Here is an 18,810-nt window from a genome sequence, read left to right on the forward strand (position 1 = left end):
GAGCAAGGTTTTAGGGAAAATTTTCAGTCAGGTCCTCTCTAAATGGAATAATTCTCTGAAAGCCTATGTTTGGCCAATTTTGGAGAGACTCACTTTAATTCCAGCTATTTATTATTTTATGGCATTAATGTAATGTTAACTGTTCTAATAAATTAAGGGCCAGACACTCCAATGATATAAATGGACACAGCTCCATTCCGTTCAATTATGTGAGCATCTGGGCTAGAGAGTGTGCACTATTAAAGAATATGAGAGAGGCAACTGAGCCTAATAAAACAGTAACAATGGGTGTCTCCAACTACCCACATATAATCGGATCTATTGTCACAGAGGAATATGGTTTGGAGAAGCAATTTCTCAACTCTAACCCTAACAAGTGTTTCTTGGAACAGCTAGTTCTAGACCACAGAAGAGAAGGGGCTATTCCCAACTTAGTCCTAAGTAGGACAAAAAAAGAGTTGGTTTGGGAAGAAACTGTAGCTAAGCCACTGAATAGTGATCATAAAGTTCAACAGATTTAGGGGAGGAATCATACCCCAAAATTAGCACAGTGACAGTGAGCTTTAGAAAGGGTGATTTTTTTTTTAAAGAGGAAGCTAAAGTCAAAAATGAGGAAGTTAAAATCCTTAGACTCAGCATGGAGGCTACTTACATGTCCCACAACAGGGCCACAGAAGGTATGCATACCCGTAAACTAAAAAGGAAGCAGTAAGACAAGAAAAAAAAACTGCATGGTTAAATGGCAGAGTTCAAGAGATTGTTCAAACCAAGTAGACGAGCTTCAGAAAAAGGAAAGCTGACTCTAGGGAAGTTAAAAGAAGAGAGCATAAGTGAGAGAAGATAAAATGTAAAACAAATTAGAGGACCAACAAGGGATTACAAGAGCAAAAGGCAAAGATAAAAAACAAACAGCAGGAAATTCTTTAGATATATTAAAATTTTGAAGCCTATGAGAAAATTAGTGGGTCTGCTTGACTACCAGTGAATAAAGGAAGCAACTAATGAGAATAAAGATGTTGTAGAAATGGTTTGTTTGCGTATGCCTTCACTACGGAACTTGGTGAGATACTACCCTGGACCTACTCTTTTTAGGTTGAAGATGGTCAGAGATGGAGATGTCAGAAAAGAAGGTGTTGGGGGAAATTGATAAATTAAAAAGCAATGCGTAAGAGGGCACATTTTAGAGGGCTGAAGAATAACAAAAAGATATAAAGAACGCAAACCAGGTGCTCCTGTTTACCCTCTAATGCAAAATCCAGTAGACATGCAATGAAACAGAGATATGTTAAAAACTGATATAAGCAAATAATTTCCAAGACAAGAGCATGCGGACACAAAATGCACAATTAACCTGTGGAACTCATTGCCACAAAATAACATTGGGACCAGGAAGATTCTAAAAGGATCTTCTAACAGGATTAGGCTTTTACAGAGATAAAAAGAACATTGGTTACCTTAGATTGTCTATTGGTGTGTATATATCTATAAGAAGGTATACAAAATTCTCATACTTCAGACACAAGCAGTGACTAACTGGTATGGATTGGGAAAAAATCCTTTATGAACAGATTATTCAATAAATCTCTGAATTATCTGCTGCTGGCCACAATTAGAGACAAGATGGTGCACTAGATGAACCTCAAGTCTGATCCAATGCAGCAATTCCTATGTCTTAAATCTTTCGAGAACTGTTTGAGATTTTGGCACTATCAAATCTGAACCCAAACACTAGTGCTGATTTGACCTTCAATCTGAACATAAGCCTAATATGGACCCAGAGCCAACAGAGCACCTTCTTAGTCCATTTTGAAATATGGAAATGGACAAATTCTTAAAAAATTCTCAAATGACAAACTATGTTAGAGGCTTGATCAGAGAATGTTCACAGCTTTTTCTCTGAACTCAGTTACAAATAAAGTAGGTTATATACAAAGTTCCAAATTCAATGCTCGGTAGAGCAACCAAATTCCAGTAAATGAGTTATCTGCTGTGTAAGTGCTTAATGAGAATAAAATGTGACCAACAAGAAACTGTAAAGCATGCTGACGAAGAGTGATAGGAAGATGAACCTTGGGACCCTTAAATTGCCCCCTCTAACCACTGCATAAAATATTGATAAGCGAAGCCCTAACAAATAATTGTGGTCATTATTAGGGCTCTTTTGACAGTATCTTTTAAAATAGAGCTATGCTGTGGAGCTTTTGTTGTGCTCCGATATGCCTTTGTCTCCAGCGTGGATATTCATATCCAATTACTTCATTTATACCTGTTACTGTGTGACATCACCCTGTCCTCCAGATCACTTAGTGTTTCATAGCTTGGAGCGCCACAGACATCAAGTGGCAAAAACCACACTCAGATAGTACAGTGATGGGCCCTCCCTGTAAGTACCTAGAAAAATAAGATTAGAGATTGGATTTTATCTGGGCCATTACAGACCTTTTAGCCTGACCTCAGTATTATGCAAGGCTTTAGAACAAATTGTGAAGAAAAGAATAATTAAATTCATAGAGGTAAATGGCAAAGGGAGTGTAATGCAACATGGGTTTACCAAAGGTAGATCACCAGACTAACCTGATTTCCTTCTTTGAGAAAATAACTTGATTTCTTAGATAAGAGAAGCGCAGTAGAGCTAATATATTTGGGTTTCAGTAAAGCTTTTGACACACTACCACATGGGAAATTATCCGTTAAATTAGGGGAGATGGGGATCAGTACAGGAATTGTAGGGTGGATAAGGAACTGGTGGATAAGGGAACAAGGCTGCGGGTTGTGCTGAAAGCTGAATTATCAGATTGAAGGGAGGTTACTAATGGAGTTCAAGGGTCAGTCTTAAGGACCGGTCTTATTCAATATTTTTATTAATGACCTTGCCACAAAAAGCAGGAGTGTGCTAATGAAATTTGCTGATGATACAAAGTTGGGAGACATTGTCCATACAGAGGAGTAGTGAATATTATATAGGAATACCTGGATGACCTCGAAGACAGCAGTGACAGAAATGGTATGAAATTTAATAGTACAAAGTGCAAAGTCATGCACTCAGGGTCTAATATAGGAGTCGGCAACCTTCAGCACATGGACCATCAGGGTAATCCGCTGGCAGGCCATGAGACATTGACTGTCTACAGGCACGCCCCCCCGCAGCTCCCAGTGGCTGCGGTTCGCTGTTTCTGGCCAATGAGAGCTGCAGGAAGTGGCGGCCAGCATGTCCATGCAGCCTGCACCGCTTCCCACAGCTCCCATTGGCCAGGAACGGTTAACCGCAGCCACTGGGAGCTGCAGGGGGGAGAGAGAGAGAGAGAGAGAGAGAGAGAGAGTGTGTGTGTGACAGTCAATGTAAACAAAATGTCTCATGGCCCACCAACAGATTACCCTGATTGTCCACGTGCCAATGGTTGCCAACCCCTGTTTAATAATATGGATTGCTGATACAAGCTTGAGGCTCATCAGTTGGGAGAAGCAGAGGAGGAGAGATACCTGGGTGTGTGGGTTCATCACAGGATGACTATGAGCCACCAGTGTGATGCATTTGTGAAAAAAGGCAAATGCAATCCTAGGATGTATCAGGTGAGACATTTTCGGTAGAGATAGTAAAGTGTAAATGCCATTGCATAAGGCACTGGTAAGACCATAGTTGGAATACTATGTACAATTCTGGACAACTGTGTTCAAGAAAGATTAATTTAAACTGGAATAGGTGTAGAGAAGAGCTGCTAGGCTATTCAGGGAAATGGAGGGCCTATCTTATGAGAGGAAAGTGGAAGACCTTGGTTTGGATAGGCTAGCAAGAAGGCGATATGATTGTTCTCTAAATCCACTGAGGGGTAAATAACAGAGAGAGTGAAGAGCTATTTAAGCTAACAGACAATGTTGGCACAAAAACAACTGGATATAAACTGGACATGAACAAATTCTGGCTGGAAGTTAGAAGGTTTCTACCCATCAGGGTGGTGAGGTTATGGAACAGCCAGGAGTTGTAGGGACAAACAACTTAATCAATTTAAGAGAGAGATGGACAAGTTTGTGTGTGCAATTGTCTAAGGGGGTTGCTTGTACTGGTAGTTGGCAGGGGTCCACAGCCCTGGGGTTCAATTCTGGTTTATGGTCTTAAAGTTCATGCTTCAGGGTTTCAGCTGGCCACCTGCAGGGGTCAGGAAGGGATTTCTCCCTTTCTACCTTCCATCCCCCACAAAGTTTTCTGGGTGGTTTCTTTAAATTTCCTTCCTCTGAAGTACTGGGGTTGGCCCTGGCTGGAGATGGGACACTGAAAGGGAAGGACCTGGGCTCTGAGCAGGCATCAAGCATTCTCACTCTCAATCAGGCGCTTGGCTGGTTGGTTCTTGCTCACATGCTCAGGGTCTAACTGATCGCCCACCACATGTGTGGCTGCAAAGGAATTTCCCCTCAGGTCAGATTGGCAATGACCTTAGGGGGTTTACACCTTCCTCTGCTGCATGTGGGTGCAGGTGAGTCGCTAAGATGTTCTGGGTATATCTTATTTAATCATTTCCCTGGGCACCTTGGTCCCTCCTAGTTTCTGCCTGTGGCACATATAAGGCACATAATAGTCTAGTCACCTGTAGGCTATAATACTTTAGTCTTATTTCTGTTGTTGGGTTTAGTGTGCAGGTGCTTGGTGACAGGACGTCAACCTCAAAGATTGGTGTTTCCTTCTGGTCTTAAACTCTATGACTATTTTCAATGGGGCCTAAGTGAATTAGGGGCCCAAAGCCTAATGTATTGAATTTCAGTGGAATCTGGGCACCTAACTTCGTTAGGCTTCTATAAGAATCTCAGCCTAGATTTATCAGTCAGAAACTGTGTGGCATTTCTTTTAACCAAAGGGTTAAATTACAAACTGCATGAGAGAAAAAGAAGGATGGTGATCCTTCTTTTTTAAAACTCAATGACTATGTATCTATGAAGTTTATCATTTAAATTGCAAACCTTTTGGGTGCAGGATTGTATTTATATTTGTGCAGTGTACTGCACCCAGTCCATTATCAAATGTAAAACAAATAAATACTCATAATTATTCCTGTGTTCTTTGTTTTTAAGACTTCTAGCTGGATTATCTGCTATGGTAATTTAGTAAATACTCCCCTTTTTTGTACTAAAACATTTTAAATGCTGACAGAGTGTCTCAGTGATATGTTTGGAAGTTTCTAATATTGCCTTTTGATTTTACACTAAAACAATTCTGCACATAGTTAGGGTTTTAGCACCTAAATTAGACCTTAAGGAAGATATTTCATTTTCATGCAGAGGCTTCACCTTCTAGCAGTCTGACATGAACCAGGATGCTTAAAACTGGGCAATCATTTTTCACAGAACACTGTTTACCTAATTAAGAGCTTCTCAGTAGCTCCCAGTTAGTTAATTGTGTCATTAGCAGCAGTTTTGACACGAGGCACAACTTGTGTCTTGAGTATCAGGCTGGGCCCTGTTAGTGAAGCCTGGCAGAGTTACTCCCTAGGGAGCTGGCAGCAGACTGCTGCAGTTTGTACAGCACAAAATGGAATAATTGGTCCCCCGAGGGGCTGTCTATTCAATTGCCAACAGGAATTGTTTTTCCTTGTGAATAGAAAGCCAAGCTGCCATGACTTCTCTGCTGTGTATTAACTTGTGGCTCATATGCACAGTGGCTCGTGTGAGGGATTAGATAACGGGGTGAGTATTACAGCTGTCCTTTTTGCAGTCTTACAGTTTATGACAGCATGAAATTGACAGTTCTGATCGAAGGAGCTGTGTGGCTAAGCTTTTAACGGCGCCATTGATTTGAAGTGCAGTGTGCATCCAGATATCCAACTGGGCAAGATTGTAAGAGTTAAACTGCTGTAATTTGGCTGAGTATGGTGCTTTAGTCATCACAACAACAAAGTGCAAGTGGTCTGGAACCTAACAATTGCTGTCAGTGATGATGAATGGTTTTTAGAAACTGAGCTATGTGAAAGAAGACACTGCAATGAATACAGAGAGTGGAAAATTCATAGTGCTTCTTTTTCTTCCACAGTGAGCATGATTTAAAAGCTTCTGAATCTGATTCTCATGTGCACTAAAGCCCCTTTCTCTACTCTGGAGGTATCAGTGGGCCTTGCACTGGTTATTTTCTGAGGCCACATGGTATGGGGAACAAGTTGCTCTGTTTTGATGACTTGAGTGAGTCCCCCTTTACTGGGGATTTTGGTGAAGCACATCAGGAGATCTTCCCTTCTTTGGTTCAACACCATCCACTATTCTCCTTATTGCCTCTGCAGGCACACACACCATTTCTGGGATCATCAGATAATGCCTTCTCCAAACCTCCCATCAGGCTGCTCACAAACAGATGACACCCCAGAGATAATCCTCTGGGGGAAAAAAACAGTGGATGCCATCTTGACATCCCTAATGTTTCCCCTTTAAAAACAAACAAACCCCTTTTTAAAAAAAACCCTTTCTTTATACGTCACAAGCAAACATGACAAAGCCCCAATTTAAAAAGATATACTTTGTAGTCCACCTTTAAGACTCATTTTTCCCACCTTCTTTTTGCAACTGGTATCACTGCCCTGGGTTAATCCATTTTATCCATTAGCCATTTAGAAGAGATGTTGATTAGGCAATATATGGCAGTAGGGTATGCCAGTGGGATTTTCAAAAGTGCCTTAGGAGCACAAGTCCCATTGGAAGTCGGTAGCATTTGTGCTGCTATGGCACCTAGGTATTTTTGAAAATCCTGCCCTGGATGTCTATTGGTGTACTCTTCGTGTGGTTGAAGGCATATAGCCAACAATTTGTAATAGCACTGAAAGTGCTCCGATAGCTTAATGATATGTGCTAGTTTATTTTGGGGGTGGAAAGAGGATTTTTTTCTGTGTATCCATATTTCTATTAAAGAATTAAAACAAGTCAATTTTTTTTTGAAAAAGAAGGGGTTATTGCAGGGCAGAAGATGGCATAAACACATTAAAGCAAAGCACTGAGTAGATAACAAGTGGAGTGTTTAGCTCTTTGTTCAAAGCAACTCTAATGAAGATGGATCTATGATATAGCAGGGAGGGGGATCCAGTTGGAAGTTAGAACAAGATTTCCACAGCTGCTGTGGCAGGCTGAAGAAACTGGAACAATCTTTTGATCAGCCCAAGACATTCAATATTTTTCAGAGAGGGTAGATGAGTGGGAAGACAGTCAAGGTTCAGTTAGGACCAGATTTTAAAAAACCCCACAAATGCCTTGCATAGTTTTCATGCTAGACAAGTATGCATGACTAAATTGGAGTAGGAGCTAAACATTTCTGATAGAATTTGATGCAACATGGTTCATACGTAACACATGCTGTTTTAGTTTAAGTTCTGGTTTAGCCCTAACCGTTCAGTCTCCACACACATAAACACAGTCCTGGAGACCTGGAAAACAAGAAGAGAATCAGGACAGCCAAAATGATTGAAAAGAGAAGAATTACTTATGAGATCTTTACTGTTTTTGAATATTTGTTTAAAAATGTAATTTCCCCTCAAGCAGGTGCATGTCATTATAGATCTTAGGGTTTCATAAACCTTCCAAAGTGATGGCTAAGTAATATTTCTCAATTTGAATATAATGAATTGCTTCTTCTCCGAGTAAAAATAAATCCCTCTGGGAAACTGAACCTGCCCATTCTGGACAGAATAGGACACATTTTGTAAACGTAAGTGAGCCGTGAAAGAGCCCTCCTTCCATATAAAACTGCAATCTTACAATCCCAGGAGGAGTATTCAGTTTAATATAAAACTAAGAGACAAAGGCCCAGATCCACAAAAGTATTTAGGGGGCCTAACCCCCCCTTTAGGTGTTTAAGGCCTATTTTTAGGTGCCATTGCCATCCACAAAACTCCCTGCTGGCTGCCGCATGACCCTGTAGGTACATAAACTTATTTGGTGAGTAAGTTTTTTCAGTAAAAGTTCCCCAGGCACCTATGTTTCTGCCTCTGGGCTTGTGTGCTGCTGCCTCATTGAAGGTGCCCAGATGCCTAGAGAAAGATATGCAGGGCCCAATCCAGTAGGCTGGCACAGCGGCCACCTAACTTCACACAAAACAGCCAGGGAGAAGGGAGGAGGAGAATTATCCTTTAGCCTTGGGAGATCCCCAATTCACATCTCCCCTCTGCCTACTCAGGAGAAAGGATTTGAATGGGGATCTTCCACCTGTCAGGTGATTCTCATTATCTCTGGCCCAAGTAACATTTTTCAATGAAAGTGGAACAATTCCAACAGGAGAGACTGAGGGAGCCCTATACCAGAATATTCCACAGCCCAGTGGTTACTGTACTAACCCGACAGGTGGCAGATTCCTGCTCAAATCCTTCTCGTCAGCAGGCAAAAAGGGGACTTGAATGGGTGGTCTCCCATATCCCAGGTCAGAACCTGAATCACTGGGCTAAATGTTAAAAGGGAGATCCTGGTCCTCCCCTCCCCAAGCTGTGCAGTTCAGCAGCCTCTGAGGATACCTACAGAATCAGGCCCTGCGAGCAAGTTATTGCTCCTCTGCTTATCTTCCCCCAGTTCATGGATCAGTAGTAGAGATGGGTACTTACAAAGAGACAATAGCACTGGATGTTTACGTATAGAACTTTTTAGCCATTACAGCGAATAGCTATAGTTCTGGCACTAGAGATTCCCCATTTCCACTTCAGCCATCACGCCATATAGCCAGAACAGAGACAACACTCTGAGGATGCAGAAGTGGCCATATTTTTCCTTATACACTGGGGAAGTGCTCCACAATACAGGTCCTGTCACCCACACTAAAACATAGTATGGTTGGGTTAAGTTCAGAAAAATCAAGCAAAGCTGACGGGAGCATGTTCATATTATTTTCCAAACTGTTCACCCAAGTGTTGTTTCTTGATAGCATTGTAAAAAAAAGGTGGCAGTCAAAAGTATGTCATTTGGTGTCAGCTGTGGAGGAAGGGATACCAGTTATTCTGTGGCTGCGACACAAGTGGGTGCTGTGAACTAGAACTCCTGAGTTCTAATTCTGCCCTTTGATACTAACTTGCTTCCATAAACAGATTTGGGCAAGTCTTTTCAGAAGGGACCTGTTACTATGGTAGCCTCAGATTTTGAGCGCCCAACCTTATACGTCTAGGGCTTGAGTTTCATAAGCTCCGAACATTTCAGGATTTGTTATTTTCAAGGAACACTGTTTGAATTTTTGTTGGTGATTTAAAGCGATACAGTCAACTTGGAATTTAGTCATCATCTAGTGAGATCCAACAGGGGTCTATCCTTAGTTCAGTACAATTCAATATTTTCACTAATGACTTGGATAATGGAGTGCAGATCATGCTTATAAAATTTGTGGATGATGCCAAGCTGAGAGGGGTTGCAAGCACTTTGGAGGATGGGATTAGAATTCAAAATGACCTTGACAAATTAGATAACTGGTCTGAAATCATCAAGATGAAACTCAATAGAGACGAGTTGAAATAAGTACACGTAAGAAGAAAAATATCAAACGCATAATTACAAAAGAGGGAATAACTGGCTATGCTGTAGTAATGTTGAAAAGGATCTGAGAATTACAATGGATCAGAAACTGAATATGAGTCAACAACATGATGCAGCTGCAAAAGAGGCTAACATCATTGTGGAGCGTATTAACAGGAGTGCTGTATGTACGTAAAACACAGGAAATAATTTTCTTGCTCTACTTGGCATGGGTGAGGCCTCAGCTGGAGTACTGTGTCTAGTTCATGGCACCACATTTTAGGAAAGATGTGGATAAGTTAGAGAGTTGAGAGGAGACAACAAAAGTGATGAAAGATTTAGAAAACCTAACCTAGGAGGAAAGGTTAAAAACTGGGCATGTTTAGGCTTGGAAAAGAAGTGAGGACTCAGTAACAGTCTTCAAGTACATTCAGGGCTGTTACAAAGAGGACAGTGATCAAATGTTCTCCATGTCCACTGCAAGTAGGACTAGTAGCAATAGGCTTAATCTGCATTAGGGGGAAAAAAAAAACTTTCAAATTACAAGAATAGTCAAGGACTGGAATAGGCTTTCAAAGGATGCTGTGGAATTCCCATCATTCAGGTTTTTAAGAAGAGGTTAGACACACACCTGTCAGGTATGATCTAGGTCAGGGATTTGCAACTTTTGTCACACGGCCCACCAGGGTAAGCCCCCTGGCGGGCCGGGCCAGTTTGTTTACCTGCTACATTTGCAGGTTTGGCCGATAATGGCTCCCATTGTCAGCGGTTCACCGCTCCAAGCCAATGGGGGCTGTGGGAAGCGAAGCGGGCCGAGGGATGTGCTGGCTGCTGCTTCCCGTCACCCCCATTGGCCTGGAGCGGCGAACTGCGGACAATGAGAGCCGCAATCGGCCAAACCTGCAGACATGGCAGGTAAACAAACCAGCCCAGCCCGCCAGGGGGCTTATGCTGGCGGGCCACATGACAAAGGTTGCCAATCCCTGGTCTAGGTATATGTGATCCCACCTCAGCATGGGGGAGGGGAGGAGGACTAGATGACCCCTTAAGGTTACTTCCAGCCATACAATTATCACAAAGAAGTCAAAGAGTAGTTTCAGGCATGAGTGACATCGGTCCCAGAGTGCTCCTGACAATCTTTCTGATTTTACAATGACATTTTCTTATTTATAAAAATTGTTCTGATCTCCCTTTTTGCCTTGTGAAAGACCCCTATAACAATAAGGGAAACAGCCCACCTGAATTACCCAGGGTAAACAGTGAAAGTGATTAACAAAAGTGCTGTCAAATGCACAAAGTAAAACTGAAAAAGATATTTTCCTTCCATCTCTTTCAGTTACAGTCATCTGATGTGTTACTTGTCAAACTAGCAAGTTAAAAAGTGCTTAGGAAAAAGTGTGATTTTAAAAAAGATAAAGAAATAACTGGTATCCCTTTTAGTGGAACACGATTTGCCACCACTAGAATCCCAAGTAGGTATTGGGTAGGCTCCCAGGTTTCTTGTTTTGTTTCCCTAAAATCTTAATACTAGCTCCTCAGCTGGTGAATCAACGTAGTTTCTTTGGAGTCAATGGAGCTGTGCTAGTTACACTAGCTGAAAATCTCCTCTTACTCTGAAGTCTTCTAAAATGCAGGCAATTGCAGCTGGTATTCCAAAATTTGCCACAGAAAGAACCCCATACTCATTCTTCAATTTATGTTTTGCCTGCTTCTTCACGACATGTCATGGCCTCCCTAATTTTGTTTCCCTAGCTACAGGCCTGCTGAGGCTATTTCATCATCTCAGATAACCCCGGTATGTTAAAAAAATAAATCAGGAATTAGTGAGACTAAAGATGTCATGATGCTACCAAATGAGTCACCTCACCTTCACTGAACTTGACTTACTGGCATAAAATGATCAGCTTCCTGCTCCTCAGCCATATTTTTACACATTAAACCTTGTTTTCGAAACGTTCAAGACAACTTGTGTTGACTTGAATATCTCAAGAGACCATTGCCTTTGCTATTATTTCAAGTAGTCAGCAGCTGCCTCTGCCTGTATTTCCCATCACTGATAGAAAACTCTCCTCAAAAAATCCCTCTGCAAACTGAGACCAGTAAAGCTATGAGCGGCAACTAATAAGCATTATACTGTGGACTCTTATCAACTTAACTGCTATCCTCAGGAGCCCTGCCTTCTGAAGCTAAATTCTAACAGGGTATTGGATAGCTTCCTCTAAACTGCTGCTCCTCAGTATGTGTCACAGCCATAAGGCCAAACACATTAACTCCATCTGCTCCATTTGTTGTGCTCTTGGAAATTTATGAACAGCTGCCTAGGTCTGATGCAAGATCCTGACTGGAAATATGGCTACCTTTGACTTAGTTTCAGAGAAGGAGAGAAACAGAATGAAAGAGATACTAAGAAATTCAAGCAGTGTAGTTTTTCAGTGTGATTTGTGGTTGGATTACTTACAGAACCAGTTAAGGTAACAAAAACAATTCAGCAGCTTCTCATTTTGACTCCTTTTTGTTTTTTTATAATAAAGTGATTTATTTCTTATGAAGGTGGATTATATTGCTAATATTCCCTTATGATAATTTGACACACTTTTCAAGTATAGCTAGTTTTATTCTGAGTTTTCTGTTTGCAAACAGCTGAGCTAATGGTCTCAATGGAAGTTAGGAGCCTAACCACTTTTGTGGATCTGGGCCCAAATCTCTGAAAGTTCAGCCTGCATCCTGAGGCAGACCTCACTTGGATTTGTGAGTGGTGAGGAGGGAGGCAGGAATTGAACTAGGGATGGCAGTACAGTTTTGTATTACACTAATCCTTGACATTAGAAATATCTGTCAACAGGAGAAGTCTCAGAAGTAGAGCATTATGATTTCTTCATACAGTAATTAAAAAGGCAAAAGGAAAACACTAAGGGACAAACTGATATTGTGCTACTCCACACGAATACGGGTATCAGAATATGGCCTATTACAGGTAATGTAGGGCAACATGAAGGGTGTGAGGTTATACTGGGCAAATGCTAGTTTCCTTCTGCCTGGGAGGGATCCAAATGGTGTTTAAAATAGTAGCTCACAGGGAAATACAGAGCTGTGTTACTGCAAAGGTAGTGCTGAAAATTGCTCTTGGATTTGTAACCTAAAGGGACCAGGATTTCACTCTGGAACTATGTTTGTGCTACAGCTGGTGGAGTCAGACAGGTGGTAGCAACAGTGGAAACCTGTCAGAAAACAAGAGAGATCTAGATGAAGCCTCTGCTTCTAACCTACACTCTACTTTCAGTTGCAAGTCTGCATAGCTCTCACTGTCAGGCCAGGAAATCCTCACTTTTCCTCTCTTCTCCACCATCCCCTACCTGAAACTAATCTCTACTTATTTTCAGCACAGCAGTCTTGAATGGTGAGTCAAGCAGTTATTCCATGAGAAGAAATCAAGTCCTCTGAAGAAGGAGTGTATTTTTAAGACCTACTTTGATTTTATATAGGTCATGTGGTTAGGTATGAGAAATAGAGGTGTCTATCAAAATATTGTTAAAGTTAGGTTTGCTGAAATCAGTTGTAATCTGCTCATTACAACAATGATCTAAGATATTTTGTTATTAATTGTAGTCCATGTGGTACGGAGGTGGCTTGGGATATAGCCAAAGACAGATGACATTTCTGTGGACTAAAACCAAGCTGAAATAGCCTTGCTCAGATATCAGTTTACCCCTGGTGTCACATTTTAGGTAAGGCAGCCCTCTTGCTAATAAATATGAAGGAGTTGTAACTTTCTGTTAAGTGGTTTGGCTGGATAAAATTTCAAATTTTAGAACAAAGGAAAACTTTTTGTTAAACAAGGCAAGAAGAGATGATGAGGCACAAAATAAGGACCCATATTTTGAGGACAGCCCAAATTTCAGGCTGTCATAAATAGATAGCTAAGGGTTAATGTTTCTTTCACCTGTAAAGGGTTAACAAAGAGAACCAAACACCTGACCAGAGGACCAATCAGGAAACCGGATTTTTCAAAGCTCAGGGACGGAATGTTTGGGTCTGTGTCTTTTGTCTGGCTGCTCAGCTATGCAGAGAGTCATTCTATCTCCAAGCTTCTAACCTTAGTTCAAAGTTGTGAGTACAAAGGTAGACAAACAATAGTGTTATTGTTTTTTTTTGTATTTACAATGTGTGTAGTTGGCTGGAATGATTAAATTGTAATCTCTTTTGAATAAGACTGTTTATACATTTTTCTTTTAAGCAATTGATCCTGTAAATTGTCATCTTGATACAGAGAATATTATTTGATGTCTTTTTTCCTTTCTTTTTTTATATAAAGCTTCTTTTTAAAACCGTTTGAGTTTTTCTCTGGTTAAGGCTAAGGAAGAAGGAGGGGGAAATCTCTTTGTGTTAGCTTGACTAGGTTTGAATCTGCATAGCCTCAGGGGGGAAGGTAAATTGCTGTCTCTGTTTTGCATTCAAGGAGTTAAGTACAGTATCGCCAGGATAACCCAGGGAGGGGGAGCTGAGGATGAGATAAAAAGGAGACAAGGGGAGGGGGTTTACTTCCCTTTGTGGTACGACTCAGGGCTTCTGAGTCTTGGGGTCTCCCAGAGAAGGTTTTGGGAGACCAGAGAGGAAGCCAAGTCCTGGAAATCACTTGGCTGGTGGCACCGAGATCAGATCTAAGCTGGTAATTAAGCTTAGAAGGGTTCATGCTAGCTTCTCAGTTTATGAACGCTAAGGTTCAAATCTGAGTAAGAAGTTATGATACAGGCATGCTGAGATGCAAGGAAGGTATGGATAACTCAATGAGCAGCGTTAGTAAAGGGTAAACAAAATGCTGGAGAGCATAAAGGAAGGGATAGATAATACTGAACTATATATACACACACACACACACACACTCTCACTCACACACAGAAGTAGATAGTGCCCACTCTTGGAAAATAGAGTTTGAACAGTTAACTTCCGCCCTAGATGAGACTAAAAACATGTGACTGAACAACTAAGACATGACATAGATATTCAAAGTAACCAGTGTTACAAAACAGAGAGGTTCAACAAGTGTCCATGTTCATAAGAGGACAAGAAGACATTAAGTGAAACTGAAAGGCAAGCCAATATTGATAAGATATATTATATTAATGCCAAAATGATTTTTAAAAACACCACAATCGCTACAAGCTATCACTGACGCCAAGAGCTTAAGAGTCCAAGAAGTATCTAACAGTGATGATGATATTTATGACATCCAGAATTACTAGACTGGATAAAAAACATTTAAGAAATAAACCAATACACTTCCGGGTATAAATCAACCACTGTATGATGGAGTTACCAGTAAATAGCAACTTTCTCTAGGGGTAGGTAATTTCATAATTCTCTTCAACATGATTTCTTCACTTTTCTTTCAAATATCATCAGCTGATGTAAGCAGACTTCATTCCACTGACATTAGTGGAGGTACACTGATTTACTGCAAGTGAGGATTTGGCCCAAAATGTTTGGATTTATGCACTAGTTACAGGGCTGGTGCAAACATTTAGGCGACTGCAGTCGCCTAGGGCACTGGCACTTGGGGGGCGCCATTTTCTTCGTCAGCGACCGCGGCGGCTGGATCTTCAGCCGCGCTAGTCGCTGCTGGCATTTAGGCGGAGGGAGCTGGGGCATGGGAGCACGGGGAAGGCCACTTGCAGCAAGTAAAGGGGGTGTGGCACGCAGGGGAACTCCCCGCCCCAGCTCACCCCTGCCTCGCCTCCTCCCCGAGCACGCTGTGGCTGCTTTACTTCTCCCGCCTCCCAGGCTTGCGGTGCTTAAGCTGATTGGCGTTGCAAGCCTGGGAGGCGGGAGAAGTGAAGCAGCCACAGCATGCTCGGGGTGCTCGTACGTGGAGCAGGGGTGAGCTGGGGCGGGGGGGGTGCCTCAGGGAGGGGGAGGGAGCTGCCGTGGGGGGGTGTGCAAGATGGAAGTTTTGCCTAGGGCATGAAACATCCTTGCACCAGCCCTGACTAGTTCCCCTTTTTGTCTTCAAAGTATCTTTAATTTGCCCTAAATCTCTGGGCAATGTCAGATTAGATGTGAATTCCCACACAACAACTGGCTTCATTCTTGACCAATTTTCATAAACCAATCCTTTACTCTTGTGAGGCTTTTCTCAAAAAAAAAAAAAAAAAAAAGTTTTTTTCACTTTGACAATCCCTTGGTAAACAGTGGTGCGGTAGTCTTATAGGATATGCCACAACAGGGTACTTGGAATTTAATTAGTAACTGAAGAGAACCAACTTTCCTTTGATAAATCCTACTTTCCTATGTACAGACTTACATGGTTTTGCACAAATGCAGATGATGGCAGAATCTTGTCTTTTAGACATTTCAGGTAGCAACTGTCATGCACTCTCTTTTTATAACACAATGGGGCCTTGGCCTGCTTGAACTGTAAACTACAGCTCAATCAAAAAAAATCAAATAGTTTAATTCACCAAAAATACTGTCTCACTCAACCCCAAACTATTCCCACATTCATGTTCAGTTCACCAAATACTTTCAACCAAACCAAAAAGTCAAAAGCCTAAAACATTTTGGTAACATCAAAATAAAATGTTTAATTTTGATCCAATCTGAAATTTTCCATTTTAATTTCAGGTATTTTGAAAAGAATCAGTGAGGACCAGCTTCACAAAATGGCAGGGAGGAAGAGAGAGAAGGAAATACAATCTCCCTTGTAAAATTTAGCCCATTAGTTAGGGTACTCTGTTGGATTTAGGAGACCTCTGGTTCAGTCCTCCTTCTCCATAATCAGGAGCAGGGATTTGAAATTAAGTCTCCTATATTACAGGAGAGTGCTTTGACCACTGAGTGGTAGAGTCAATCTCTGGTCTTTCCTTGGCCCAATCGATATCCATTGACTGAATTTTCACTATGAATGACATTCAACAATTAATAAGCATTGGGCCAGTGAAAACGTAAGAATAATCTAATGCCAGTGGGTAGGGTACTCACATACAATATTGGAAACCCAAGTCTGTGCTCCAATAACTAATTTATAGATAAGTGGAACGGATTCAACAGGAGAGACTGAGATTCCTACTGGAATATCCCACAGAGCAATAAATAGGAAACTCCTGTTGTGAGAGAGACTCAAATTCAAATCTCTTCTCCACATTAGACAGAAGAGGAAATTGAACCTGCATTTCCCACATCCCAGGAGAGAACCCTGATGGTTGGGCTGTAGGGGAAGAGGCTCCTCTGGTTTGTGTCAAAATATCTGCAATCAAAATAAAGTGTTTCATTTGAGCCACCATCCAAAACTTTCTCAGCTCTGATTCACCAAAAATGTTAACCAATTAGTTGGTTTGGGTTCAACATGAATCAAAACTTTGATTATTTTTAATTGTTAGTGAATCAAATATAAATTTCATTATTCACCCAGCTCTACTCTAAATGCTACTGAAGCACAAGTGTTTAACACAAATGTGTCCCAATCAAATTCTTTGCGTTAACTGACAGAGACCATGCTGTACAGTCTCCATGACGGCTTGTTTTTAATTTGGATCTCCCAACAGGATGACCTTTTCTTCAAGTTGTTAAATAAGTATCTTCATTTCGAGTCCACATTCAATTCTTGTTAGCAGTTGTAAAGCTGCAGGACTCACCCCTCTGGCACCTCCTGCTGGTCGTCTCAGGGAATTAGCTCTCCAGCCATTGGAGCGCCCTCTGCAGGCCAGTGTCCCGCTACCACTTGGCCACCCGAGTCTCTCCTGGACCCAGTGCCTTGTTATCGGGGGTGCTGCCTCCTGGCAGTAACCCCTCAGTCTTAGGGTCTCCCCTCCCAGGAAACCCCCACCCACTATCCCCACCTCGCCTCAGTATACAGCTACTGCCGGTCATTGTCTAGCCCCCACGCCCTGGGGCAGACTGCAGTATCAGCCTACTCATCAAGTTTCGGTTTGGACCTGCTGCCTTGGCCTATCCCTGGGCTGCCCTCTGCAACCCCTAGTAACTGATGGCCTTCTAGGCCGCAGCCTGGGGCTTTCCAGGCTGGAGCTCCCCAGCTCCTCTGCCTTTCCCCAGCCCTGCTTCACTCAGGTACCCGTCTCTAGTTCCTTGCAGCCAGGTCCTTCTCTCTCTACAGCCAGAGAGACACTGTTTGCTTGAGCTCCTGGCTCAAGCCTTTATAGGGCCAGCTGGGCCCTAACTGGGGCATGGCCCCAGCTGAGCCTGCTTCCCACTCAGCCTGGGCTGTTCTCCCACCCCTCCAGCCCTCTCCCAGGACTGGTTTTAACCCTGTCAGAACTGGAGCAGGTAACCACCCCATTACAGTAGTTCTTAACTATCAACACATCTTTCTTTCTCCTAAAAACACATTTGGCAGCAGCTCACAGAAATAAAGGCAATGGACTAGGACAGAGGTTTTCAACCTCTGGTCCATTGACCACTGCGGGTCTATGGACCCTGTCATAAACAGATAGTTAAGGGTTAAAGCCTCTTTTACCTGTAAAGTGTTAAGAAGCTCAGTAAACCTGGCTGACACCTGACCAGAGGACCGATAAGAGGACAAGATATTTTCAAAACTTGGTGGAGGGAAGTCTTTGTTTGTGCTCTTTGTTTTGGCGGTTGTTTGCTCTTGGGACTAAGAGGGACCAGACGTCAATCCAGGCTCTCCAAATATTTCTGAATCAGTCTCTCATGTTTCAAACTTGTAAGTAATAGCCAGGCAAGGCGTGTTAGTCTTATTTTTGTTTTCTCAACTTGTAAATGTTCTTTTTGCTGAGAGGATTTTACCTCTGTTTGCTGTAACTTTGAACCTAAGGCTAGAGGGGGTTCCTCTGGGCTATATGAATCTGATTACCCTGTAAAATATTTTCCATTCTGATTTTACAGAGATAATTTTTACTTTTCTTTCTTTAATTAAAAGCTTTCTTTTTAAGAACCTGATTGATTTTTCCTTGTTTTGGATCTGGACTCACCAGGGATTGGTGGGGGAAAGGAGGGGAGATGGTTAATATCTCCTTGTTTTAAGATCCAAGGGATTTGGATCTGCATTCACCAGGGAATTGTTGAAGTCCCTCAAGGCAACTCAGGGAGGGGAAAGTTTTGGGGGGACAGAAAGTGCTCCAGACACTGAAATTCTGGATGGTGGCAGTGTTACCAGACCTAAGCTAGTAATTAAGCTTAGAAGTGTCCATGCAGGTCCCCACATTTGTACCCTAAAGTTCAGAGTGGGGAAGGAATCTTGACAGACCCCATCTAAGATTTCCAAAGGGACTTGCATCTCCATTCCAAAATTTGTAGGGATCCACAAATGAAAAAAGATTGAAAACAACTGGACTAGGAGGAAGAGAGGAACAGATATGACTGATTTGTTATATGAACCTCAGTATA

Source organism: Chelonoidis abingdonii, chromosome 1, assembly GCF_003597395.2.
Source record: "Chelonoidis abingdonii isolate Lonesome George chromosome 1, CheloAbing_2.0, whole genome shotgun sequence".
Classification (NCBI taxonomy): Eukaryota; Metazoa; Chordata; order Testudines; family Testudinidae; genus Chelonoidis; species Chelonoidis abingdonii.